This window comes from Solanum verrucosum, unplaced genomic scaffold, assembly GCF_900185275.1.
Source record: "Solanum verrucosum unplaced genomic scaffold, falcon-dt-bn FXZP01000094.1, whole genome shotgun sequence".
Taxonomy (NCBI): Eukaryota; Viridiplantae; Streptophyta; class Magnoliopsida; order Solanales; family Solanaceae; genus Solanum; species Solanum verrucosum.
In genome coordinates, this window is record NW_026019970.1 from 2,061,600 (window position 1) to 2,074,164 (window position 12,565).

A 12,565-nucleotide genomic window follows, 5' to 3' on the forward strand; every position below is an offset into this window, starting at 1 on the left:
ACTATTGGTACTCTTCCAATGATTATTTCCTTTTCTGTAGTTTCTTCGGTATACATTAATGCTTTTGGTAGTTCGGGGCATAATTGTTCGGTAGTTATTATTTGTATAGTTGTTTCAGTCATTGATATAGTATTCATTATTTGATTCTATTACTGAATTATTTTCTATTTCGTCTGTTTCGTTTTCTGATAATTCATATATATTATCTTCACTTTCTAATTCATAATCTACGTACTCTATCTGCGTATATTTTTCATCGTCTATTATTATTTATGATATTTGTTTTTTCTTTGGATTTTTAGGTAATTTACAATCTCTAGCTATATGTCCTAATTTCTCACAATTATAACAAGTACATTTCATTAGTTTTCTTTTTGGTCTATATGGTCTTTTGGTTTTGTAGTTTTTTACGTAGTATCTTCTTCTTGGTTTTTTATATTTATATTTTGATCTATATTTTTTGTTATATCTCTTTTTATAGTATTTGTCCGTACAACCAAATTGGGGTGCCATTTTATTTTTGCAACATGCTAAGTTTTTTACTAGTATTTTTTTCATTTTTATTTCTTCTTTATGACTTTTACATAGTTCTATAAACCATCGTTGTAAGAATTTTATTCTAGCTCCTAAGGTATCTGTTAATCCTGCTTCATTCCAGCTTTTTATTACTTTTGAATTAAAAGGTTCCGGTAATTTTGTAAAATATAATTTTCTTATTTCTTTACTTTCGTCTATGTTATATGTTCCTTTATAATAGTATTCTCTAAATGCACATGTATATTCATCTATATAACACATGTTACATATTGCTAATTTTGTCATTAGATTCCGATTTATGATTTTTTTTTATTTTGTTCTTCTACTTCTGTTGTCATACTACTAAATTCGTTTCTTATAGCTATTTCGTATTTATATAATATTTTCATAGTTGTAGTAGCTATTTCACCATCAAATTTTTTATTACTTCTTAGAGTTTGTAAACTTTCATCTGATAAATTTTGTAGCCATAATTTTACTGTTTCTATAAGTGTTCTTTCTATATATCCTGGTGTTTCTGTCATTACTATTTTGTTATCTATTAATTGTTTTGATATATATCACATCCATAATTGGATTGTTTTATTTATATCTGCTACACAGTCTAAATCTAAAAAATTATGTTGTTCGGTTATTGGTTTAGGTGTCCATTTTTTGTTTATTCTTTTATCCCATATAGTTTTTTATCTATCATATTGTCCATAGTTTTCATTATAATATTTTGGATTTAAATTTTTTGGTTTTTTTACTCCTGATGTGATAGGTTTTTCATCCATGTCTACGTCTCCTGTATTTACTTCTAAATTCTTTGTATTATTTATGTTTGCTAAAAGTTTCGTATATGTTTCGCTTGTTTCTGAATGTTGTCCATCTATTTCATCGTCATTTATTTCATCAATTCTTATTTCAGGTAGATTATCTTGGTTATTTTCTTCTAGTTCTTCTTCTAATTGCAATTTTTCTTTAAATTTATTTATCTCATTTGCTAATTTCGTTTTTTGTTCTTTTTCTTTTTGTTTCATTTCATACATCTCTTTTAACATTGCCAGCTCTTTTTCTAGTTCTATTATTTTAGTATTTTTTACTTCTTCTAATTGTTGTACTTCCTTTTTTGCTTGTTATTTTATTTTTTCAATTATCATTTTTCTATCTATTTCTTCATTTTCTTTTGTTATTCTTATCATAGCAGTTAAACTATCTTCTAGTTTTACTGTTTCTTTCTCTAATATTAAACTTATATTGTCACCTATTTTTTTTGTATCTTCTTCCTAGATTAGAAAATATTATCTTTATTTTTAATCAGTCATAGTTTTCATATGTTTTTTCGTCTATGACATATTCTTCCTTATTCATTTATAGATTGTGTTGAAGTTTATATTCTAAACTTTCTATCTGTATCTGTAGATATAAAATAGTTTTTCTTTATGCTACTATAGATATTTTATAAGTTCCTGCGAATATATTATTGTTAAGTCTACTTTGCCTATGTGCTAATTCTTGTATTTTTGCTATAATTATTTCAGTAAGTTTTTGTCTATATTCGTTATTCTCATTATTCATTGTATTTTTAAATATTGAATATATTTATATTCTATTTTAGATATATTATCTATTAATTGATCTAATTTTTTGTTATCAGTTTTTGTGATATTGAGTTGTTTATATTCCGGATATAATTTATTTAATTTTCTTCTTATTTTTCTTAACTTTCTACTAGTATGTTTCTTCTTATATTTCTTTTCATCCAAAGCTCTGATACCATTTTTCATGTATATACCTTTAGACTAACGGAGGAACATGTGTCTCAATCTTAAAAATCTATCCAAAATTTATTTGATTTTTACCTATGATTAAAAAATCCACGCAAGAAATTCAAAACCCACCCAAATAACTTGAACCCACACTCTAATTATAATCCAAAAACATCCCAAAAATCTTCACTTTCATTACACATTTAATTTCCTAATTGAGACCTTATATCAAATTTCAAGAGATACTTTAGGCTGAACGGAGTCACACGAAAGGCAAAACAATTCGGTCTCAGCAACGGCAAAAGAGAAGAACCCCATCTGGGTATTGTAGGAACACTAATTTCCTTGATTCAAAATGATTTGCTGATGTTATTGAGTGAAAAAACTGAAGTGTCTTGCTTCAACTGACATGGAAATAAACCTAGGCAAAGATTAAAGTGTTCAAGTTGACTGTGATTTCTAACCAAGTTCAAATCTTCTCATCAATTTAGTCCTCAAAGTGCTCACTTTATTTTTATTTTTTGGAACATTTCGATTTTTGAATTTGTCTTCTCATTTAGTGATTGGTTTTCAGATCTGACCTGATGATAGTATGTTGTTGAGATTTTTGATAAAGTTTTGATATTTTCATCAATTTGATCTTCAAAGTGTTCTATTACTTCTTTAAGCATATTAGGGCTTGTAATTTGTTGATTGACGTATAGTGAACTCTTACCCTAAATTTAATTTTTTTTCCTTGGAATTTGAAAGTTTATTGATGTTAATTTTGTTTCCGATTTGATTCTTTGATATGCTTCAACGTATTGCTTTTCATTTGAGATGTATGATGTGGCCTGTGGTATCAAGATTTGAATTCTTTTGGGAATGAAATAATTTTTGAAATGGGCATATGAAGAATTTGGCTTATAATTTGGGTTGGATCTTAGTTATTTGGGTGGATTTTTACTTGGTTATTTTTTTTTAAAATTATGGGTAAAAATAAATAAATTTTGGGTAGGTCTTTAAGATCGAGACATGTGTCCCTCTGTTAGTTCAAAGGAAATATACATCCCACAAATTAGACGGTAAGGGCATCAATGTCCTAAAAGTATAACAGAGGATATTTAGATACCATTTATGATAGTTCGAAATAAATTTATCCTTTTTCCCAAAAATAATATACTAGTTGAAGAAGCTTCACAACTACTCCTTGTAATTGTCGTCCAGGTAAGTATTTTCGCTCCCTTTGTTTTCTTTTAAATAATTAGGGAAAATAAAATTATGATTCAATAAAAAATCAATGTTAAATTTCATTGATTTATTTTAATAAATATGGGTCATGTGGTATAATGTATTAATTAAATTTCAGGCTTGACCCATTTACAATCAACTAAATATTAATTAGTTAATAAATATCACTAACTAAATAATTGTAGTTACACCAATAGTTCAAGATTATCATTTAAAATTTACGGCAATAGTCGAAATAGTTCTAGTATTCGAAACGGCCTAACGGGTCGTTACATCACGTCTTGGAGGAACATAAGGACGGCATAATTGTATTAGATATAATTAGATAAAAATTAGATTATCGTCTACACATATCAAATACTATTTTGATAATTTAATTGATTGACTAGTTAGATTTTCACTTTGTAGATAAATATTTAATTTTACATTTTATAATTTCCTCCCATATTTTTCTTTCTTATATTTTTTATATGATTAAATAAGTTGAAATAATATAAATGTATCTGAAAGGTATGTAAATAAAATAAAAATAATAAGATAAATAATTTTATGACTAAAAAACTGATTTGAAAAATTAATATAAAAGTTGAATTAAAATAAAGTGAAAGGGAAGAAATGCAAAAAAAAAAAGGGTGTGAGGAGAAAAGGAGAGAAGAAAGAAATAAATGAAGTTGAGAAAGGTAGGACCCATATATTATTTTATTCAAAAAGTGAAATCCTCACACACTGACTTCTGCGCAGCCGTTAGGATTTTGACAAGTTATTTCTTAGGCAGAGTTATTTTTTGGGATTGTAATCCTTGGGCAGTGTTTTGGAAAATAAAGTAGTGATTTAGGAGTTACTTTTAGTGGTTTAAATTTTAAAGGACATTTTGGGTGCAAATAAAAAATGAATGTACCGATCCATCCTTGCCACCCCCTCTAATTACGAAAATAATATGAAAAAATGGAGTTGTGCCAATTCGTGCCAATTTAAGTTGTGTTAAATATATTTATTGTTAAATTATGTATTTTGTTGGGTCTTGTAAAAGTATCTTTTACTTTTTCTCAAAAGTAGTCTTTTAAAAGGAGTATTGTATTTTTAATAAGACCTGTGAACGTAACGTTGAATAAAAAAAAATTGTGAAAGTATTTTTCATGCTTTTCTGAAAAGTTGTTCCGTGTAAAGAAGTTGATATTTTATTCTTTAGGAAAAAAAAATCTAACTATACAAAATAAGCACATAAATAATCACTATATAACACCAGTTCTACTTTTCACCAACATAGCAATAGATTTTTTTTGATAAAAACAGTAAAATAATTTTTAAAAAGGATATTTAAAAAAAAAGAAAAAAAAAAGAGCATGACAATCTACGATTTATTATTTGAAGATATTTTAATTCCTTAATTTTCTTCCCCTCTCCTATTTACCTTCCACAAATATCTTAGATATAGTTAATGCTTCTCTCTCATAACTCTAATCAAAATCAAACTTTGTACCTCCTCTGTTCTCTTCTTTGTGTTCTACTGATCAGAAGCATCCAATAGCGCCTCGTCAGTTTAGAATTCGAACACAAAATGGCCATACTTAAGCAATTCTTCTTATTCTTCTTCTTTCTTAGTTGAAGTTCCCCTTCTCCGACAGCTAGTTCAATGGGAAAGTGTGTTCGATGAAAAATATAAACATTTTCTCAATTTTAATTCAGCATGACGGAAGATGGGATGTAACAGATATTCACCTTAGTAGTTGCTTCGATTATGATATTTTTGAAGTATTTTGTTGATCTTTTTTTATAAACATATATTGTTATAACTTTGGTGATTGGTGTTTTTTGGTCTTGATTTGTACAACATAGATCATAACGTTCTCAATTAATTTGCACCATACATAGGTACTTGCCTATAGTTAAATTATTGATTAATTAGTGATTTATGTATAGATGTAAATATATTTTAGATACATAGGTTCTTTGGGTTGTGGTGTATGTGTTGGTGTAGTTAATATTATTAGATATTATATATACACGAATTTGTTATGTTGTATTTTTGTTTGTATGTTATTTATCGTGTTATTCGATTAAAAATTAATTCGACAATAGTTTTGTGTATGATGGTATTAGTCATATAGCGAAAACAAAATTAACAACAAATATAAATGAATTTTATAAATTATTTTGATTAAGCATGAAAATTTAGTATTGTTTGTTATATGACAATGGTTAGTTTGTTAGCTGACATTGTTTGGTTATTTCGTGGTGCAAATAATGGTGTATATCTTACATTGTATACCAGTTTAAAGTGTACACAAACTTGTAACCCTTATATACATCATAATAATATACACCATAAGAAAAACAATAGATTTATACCCATTCAATAATATAATTTATATCAATTTTGCACAACATTTAAATCAATAGATTAATTATATTATTCTGTATCATAAACTATATCAATACACAAATATCAGTTTGAAGAGTTTACTAAATTCATGTTACCATATTAATTAAACTGTAATTCTATTTACAGTGTTATTTGTGTGTAACTATTTCTGAACTTTTGACGCAAGAATGTATGTGTAATTCAAAATTAAAGGAGTGATAAATGATGTAACTGTTGAAATCGGTATTACACTTCATCAAACGATGACTCTTTCGGAGAATATTATCAAAAATAACGTTCTTACGCATAATCAATCTTTTTCAAGAAGAAATGTTTTTCTGTGTTGTAAGGGATGATTTTGAAAAGAAACAAAAAGAATGAAAGCAATTTGTTAATGAATATTTTCAAGGAGATACAAAACATATCCTTGATAAAGATGACATTGAAAAAGAGAAAAAAAGAGTGCAACAATTAGTCAATACCAAGAAAAAAAGAGAATGAAATAGTGATATTCATTCTCTATAAGGTTAACAAGAGAGAGAGAAAAATGAGATATTTATTAAAGGAACATATCCAAATATAATTGTGATTGAGATTCTAAAAAGTAAAATAAAATAAAAGGTAAAATATGAGTTTCATAAAATCAGCTCACTAACCAATAAATAGGTCTTAAATCGTGCATCTATTTATTTTATAATAAATTTTCATATATATAATTAAAATGTTAATGTCACAAATAAAAAGACTAGAATAATATTATGTAAATTAATGTCTTAAATAGTATATTCTTGTAATTTTTTCTTTACTTTAAAAATAATAACAAAATAAAGTACTTTTCATACTTACACAAAGTTAGTTTCGAAAAGAGCATCCAGTACTTTATATTATATATTTATATAAATGGTAGAGTAGTCACTACTATTTTTTTGAAAAATGTATTTTAAGATAGTAGTACTGTTTTTTGTTTTGTCATTTAAAATATATAATGAAAAAAATAAGTAGTCTCTTCTACTAGTTATTGTACCTTTTTGTTTTATTATTTTGAAAGAAATAATATATAACAGTGATAGATTTTATGTGTGACTATTTCTTTTCTGGATTGTGTTATTAATGTATTTGTGAATACATTTTAGTTCATTGTTGTAACTTGGCTCTGATACCACTGTAAAAAAATATAAAGTCAAATCGATGAGTTGTGTACCTTGTATTAGCAACGAAAGTCGTTGATTGTTCTACTTTAACAAGATTGCTCCAAAGTCCCTCTTTGAATCACTAGGAAACAAAATTTAATTCACAAACTAAATGTATATTTGTGTTTCACACCTTTGTTGATCTTCAAATAGAAAAAGTACTTTAAAGTTTTTTGTCACGCCCCGAGTCTACACCTTTGTAACATCCGACAATTTAAAATGAATATGAAGAAGCTTGAAATTGGAAGTAGTCATTTTTTTAAAATTTGGCTAAGTTCAGAATCTGGAAATTTGGCTAAATTCAAAATCTGGAAATTTGGCTAAGTGTGGAAATCAGTGAGTTTTTGGCCAACTTTGAGCAGTCATAACTCTTAGCTCAGGATGAGCCAAGAGTAGTTCCAGTTATTTTTGGAAATCCCTTGGAACGATCTTACCAACGCCACCAAGTTTGCTCGATTCCGAGTTTGTATGAGCGAGTTATTCCCTTTGAAAGTTGGGCAGTTGGCAGGGAGTCCGTCCGGAAATTTAAGGGTATTTTGGTCTTTTCACAAATCATTTCTTTTGAGGTTATATTTTTATGTTAGGCTGATTGTGGATCATTTTTGTTCCATTTTAAAAGAGTAAGAGTTAGGGTTCTTGAGTGAAGAAGAGAAGAAGAGAGAAAGAAGAGAAGAAGAAGAGGAGATCAAGGAGTTTCCGTCAAAGATCGTCGTGGAAATAGTTATGTGAGTTCATAGTGATGGGTTGATTCTTTTCCCCACACACCAAACTCGTTTTATTATTGAGAAAAAATTGGTTGTGTTGTTGATATTGTTAACTGTGTTGTTGAAGTCCCTTGTTGATTTGAGACATGATTTGGCTGTGTTTTTTAGTTGAATCTCTTGTATGTTGAGGAATTTTATGATCCTTAGTGTTGGTTGGTTCATACCCCCACACACCAACTCGTTTTTAATTCCAAGAAAAGATTTATTTTGGTTGTTGAAGTTGTTAGTTGTGTTGTTGAAGTTCTTGCTGATTTGGGACATGATTTGGTTGTGTTTTTTAGTGGAATCCACTGTATGTTGAGGGGTTTATGACCCCAAGTATTTGGGAAAAGAACCTTTGAAGTTAAGAGGGTTTAGAGTTGGCAACATGAAGGAGAAAAGTCAGGCTGCTTTCAGGAAACAAGTCTGCGTTGCAGCTGTGTTCCCTCTGTGAACAAAATCTGATCTGTTTTCAGAATTTAATTTCAAAATTCTTCTTAAGTTTAACTGTCCTAAATTATTCCTAATCATCATGGGATCCTCCAAACACAAATCATTACCTTTGAATTCATAATCCAATTCAAGGAGAGTTAGTTCCAAGTCAAGTAAAGTTAGAAGTCAAGTGAAGTTAAGAGTTAAGCTTAGAAGTGAAGTAAGTCAAAGCAAGTTTTCAAAGTTGTTCAAGAGTCTTTAGTGAATGTTTTAGCTTCATATTTTTAAGACTCGAGTTTCAAGTCAAGTCAAAAGTATTGAGTTTCAAGTCAAGTCAAAAGTTAAGAGTTTCATGTTAAGTTAAGAGTTTCATGTTAAGTTAAGAGTTTCACATCAAACCAAGAGTACAAGTAAAGTAAAGAGTTTAAAGTTGAGTTCATTTCTCAAAGTTATTAGGGAACTATGTATTCCCAAAGAAGTTTTAAAGAAATGTCTTTACATTTAAACAAGGTTGGAAACTGAGATTTCCAAAGAGCCTTCGGGCTAGTTTTTGAGTAATTATCTCATATCAGCAGGAATAAATATGTTTTAAAAACATAAGAGCTAGTACATTTTTGGGAGTAGTATCGAGCACCGAATTAGGGGAGCGTTCAAAGAACCCACAACCCCCATAGAACCATGTTAGCCACCATGGGTAGAAAAGGATCATACTTTTTAGATGAATCCTTTTCAGATTAGACTAGTGGATCCATTAGGCAGTTCTGGTCTTATACCTTTGGCCGGGTATAAGATGCTCTGGCAGCGTGAGGTCGATCGCTGTATCATCACTATAGCTCTTATGTGATGGTTGTCGGTTAGAGAAACTCCCACAGCAGTTATTGTATTTTTATACACATAAATTATTGTATTTTATATACATCAGTTCAATTGTATTTCTATATACATCTCAGACCTATTGTATCCTTGTATACACACAGAGTTTATAGCATGTTTTAAACAGTCTTTCTTTATATCACACTTGTTTTAAATTGCCTTATATTGAAAGAAGTCAGTCAAGTTGAGTTGAGTTGAGCAAGGTAAACTTTTCAGTTTCTTCCAAATTTCCTTCTAGCCTATGTTGCTTAGTTTTCCAACTCGCATACTCGTACATTCCATGTACTGATGCCAGTTGGCCTGCATCGTCTTATGATGCAGATACAGGTACCCCGGATCAGCATCCTGCACGTCGTTGATCCAGCTGAGCACTCCAGAGTCAGTAGTGAGCCTCCTTGCATTCCGGAGGACTCAATTATTTTGTGTTCTTAGTTTTTGTTTTATTAGGATGTTGCGGGGTCTGTCCCAACATCCATCTCAGTATTTTAGAGGCTTCATAGACAGACAGTCAGTCAGTTAGTTTTGAGTCTTTCATCTATGTATATATGTAAATATTCTATTTTGAGATTCGAGTTGCCTTTATGGCCATATTTTATAAGTTAAGTTGTTTTATAATATTGCATTGCATTGAGTTATTTTGTTGGGTTAGGTTTCCGCTGAATTAAGAAAGTTAGGCCAAGGGTTCGCTTGGGGCCAGAAATGGTCTCCGGGTGCCGATCCCGCCCAGGGTGTAGGCTCAGGGCGTGACAACCTTGGACGTGGTCGGCACTCGAGAACCATTGTTGGCCCCAAGCAAACCCTTGGCCTGACTTACTTTTAGCGGAAGACTTAATCAACATAGAATAAACTCAAATGAAAGCTTTAACTCAAAAAGTCTCAAATTAGACAACTTAGAATAGTTTAGAAATAAACATTCACTAGCCAAAGAGGCAACTCAAGTCTAGAACATAGTAATTGAAATGAACAAGACTCGTGAACTAATGTCTATCTATCTATGAAGCATCTAATACTATGAGGGATGTTGGGACAAGACCCCTGATCATCATAACAAAACTGGAATGATAAAACATAAAGAAGGGATCATCCGGAAACAAGAAGACTCACCAAACAACTCTGGAACTCGACTGGATCAACGAAGCATTGGTTGATGATCCTGGTTACCTGTATCTGCATCATGAAAGATGCAGGACAAATGGCGTCAGCACATGAAATGTACGAGCATGCAAGGGAAAATCTAAACAAGACATAAGCTTGAACTGGAACTAAAGAAACAACTTACTCCATCTCAACTCAACTCAGGGATACTCAAGCTTACTCAACTCATTTCAATATAAAGTAGTAGTAAAGATGCATTATAGAGAAAAACTATTAAAACAGTAGACAATAACTCAATGCATTAGAAATTATAATATAACTCAGTTTGTATGCAAGAATACAAAATAACTTTGTTGTATATAAGAATACAAAATAAATGTGTTGTATATAAGAATACAAAATAACTCTGTGGGAGATTCTCTAACCGATAATCATCACTATGAGCTATGTAATGATACAACGTCTAGCCCACGCTGTCAGAACTATTCTATACTTTTTAGGGGTATATGACGTACTAACTAAGTGGATCCACTAGTCTATGCTAAAAAGCAATAAGGAATCATTAAAAAAGGATGAACCTTTCTACCCAAGTTGACTATATTGTTATTTAGCTCGTTCCGTGCTTACTCACTTCACTCGCTCTCGTTCAGTAGCGGTTCTTCATTCTTTAGATAGGTGCTCAATACTACTCCCAAAAATATAACTTAGCTCATATGTTTAAAAAAACACATCTCTTTCTCTGATTTGAGATTATTACTCAAAATATTTCTCTTAAAAGAGATAGTGCTCAAAATTGTTCAAGAAGTGTTTTGGAAATTGGTGTTTTCTTTTATCTTAAATGTAAAAACATTTACTCTTGGGAATACTTAGTTCCCATATATCATTTTAAAGAAATTGAACTCAACTCTACTCTTCCTCAAACTCAAATGCTCAAGTCTTAAAACAAGTTTAAAAAGGTTTGCAAAAGACTTCTCAAAAGACTCGAAGGAACTCTCAAAACTTGAATCTTAACTCTACCTTGAATTTGAATTATAAATTCAAATTTATGATTCATGTTATAAATGAACTCTCAATGTTTAGAAGTAGTTTAGAGTGATTGGACTTAAAAAGGAGTGAATGTATCCTTTTAAAGAACTTAGACGAGCCAAACGACGTTAAAAAGGGTGGGGGCACTACAGGACAACTTTTGTGGCGCATTGCTGGCATGGCGTGCCACACCCTGCCCAGAATTTCCTGACGAATTTTCTTTCTCATTTTCTAACCCCAATTTTGTCTAGAATCGAATGGTTTCGTCCCAACTCACTTAGATTCAAATATACATCATAAGAACATGATAATCTACTCAAAACAACCCTCAAACTACTAACATCTATCTAAAGAATTCATCAAAACCTCAATAATCAGGATTACGAATGAAACTTCAAGAAAACTCATCAAGAACCAAATTCTTCAACTTCAAGAACAAAATTGCACTGAAAATAACATGATTGGTGTGTGGGTGAACGAACCCAACACTATGAGAACTCACATACCTCTTAGGGATTAAACCCTTGGCGAAACATCTTCGATTCGCAAGAAAACTTGAAGAACGCCTTGACTTTTCTCATTTTCTCCTCTTCTTAAACTCCTCTCAAAACCCTAGCGTAAATTAGGATTTGTAAAACTAAATCAAATCAGTTTAGACCCCTAATATTACTAAAATACCCCTCTTAAATCCGGGTAACTTTCCTTAACTGGACATGTGGATTTTCAAATGACCATATCTCTCTCATCTAAACTCAAAATTTAGCAAACTCGGTGGTGTTGGAAAGAGGATTCCAAGACCTTTCATTTGATATCTTATGGGCCACATAACTCATCATGTACTGAAAGTTATGGTAATTTGAAGTTGACCCAAACTCAGAACTTAGCTTCAGTTGCCAAATTTTTTAATTTGACTCTTTCCAATTTAGTTCTTTCTATTTCTAGCTCTTTCTAAGGCGGGATGTTACATTTTTTTTTTTTTGTTCACATTGTTGTCCTTTAAAATTCTTTTTATAAAGAGGGGTTGAGAAGTTTACCAGTTTAATAATTATTCTCTCGTGTTTTTTCAAATAATAGATAATTACCTTTTATTTCTTTTTAGACAACTTCTTGGATTGGATCGATCTACATGGATGACCATGACTAAATACTTACAGACTTCATAGCTTATATGCGATGCATATGTATAGTTAATTTTGGATTTTTTTGTCATTGATTCAAGGGTCAGTTTCTTGTAATTTTTCCTTTTCTTCATGAATAGTGACCAAATACTGTATTTTTCATAATTTCACAAAGTTAGTTCTTGAAAAGAACATTCAATACTTTATA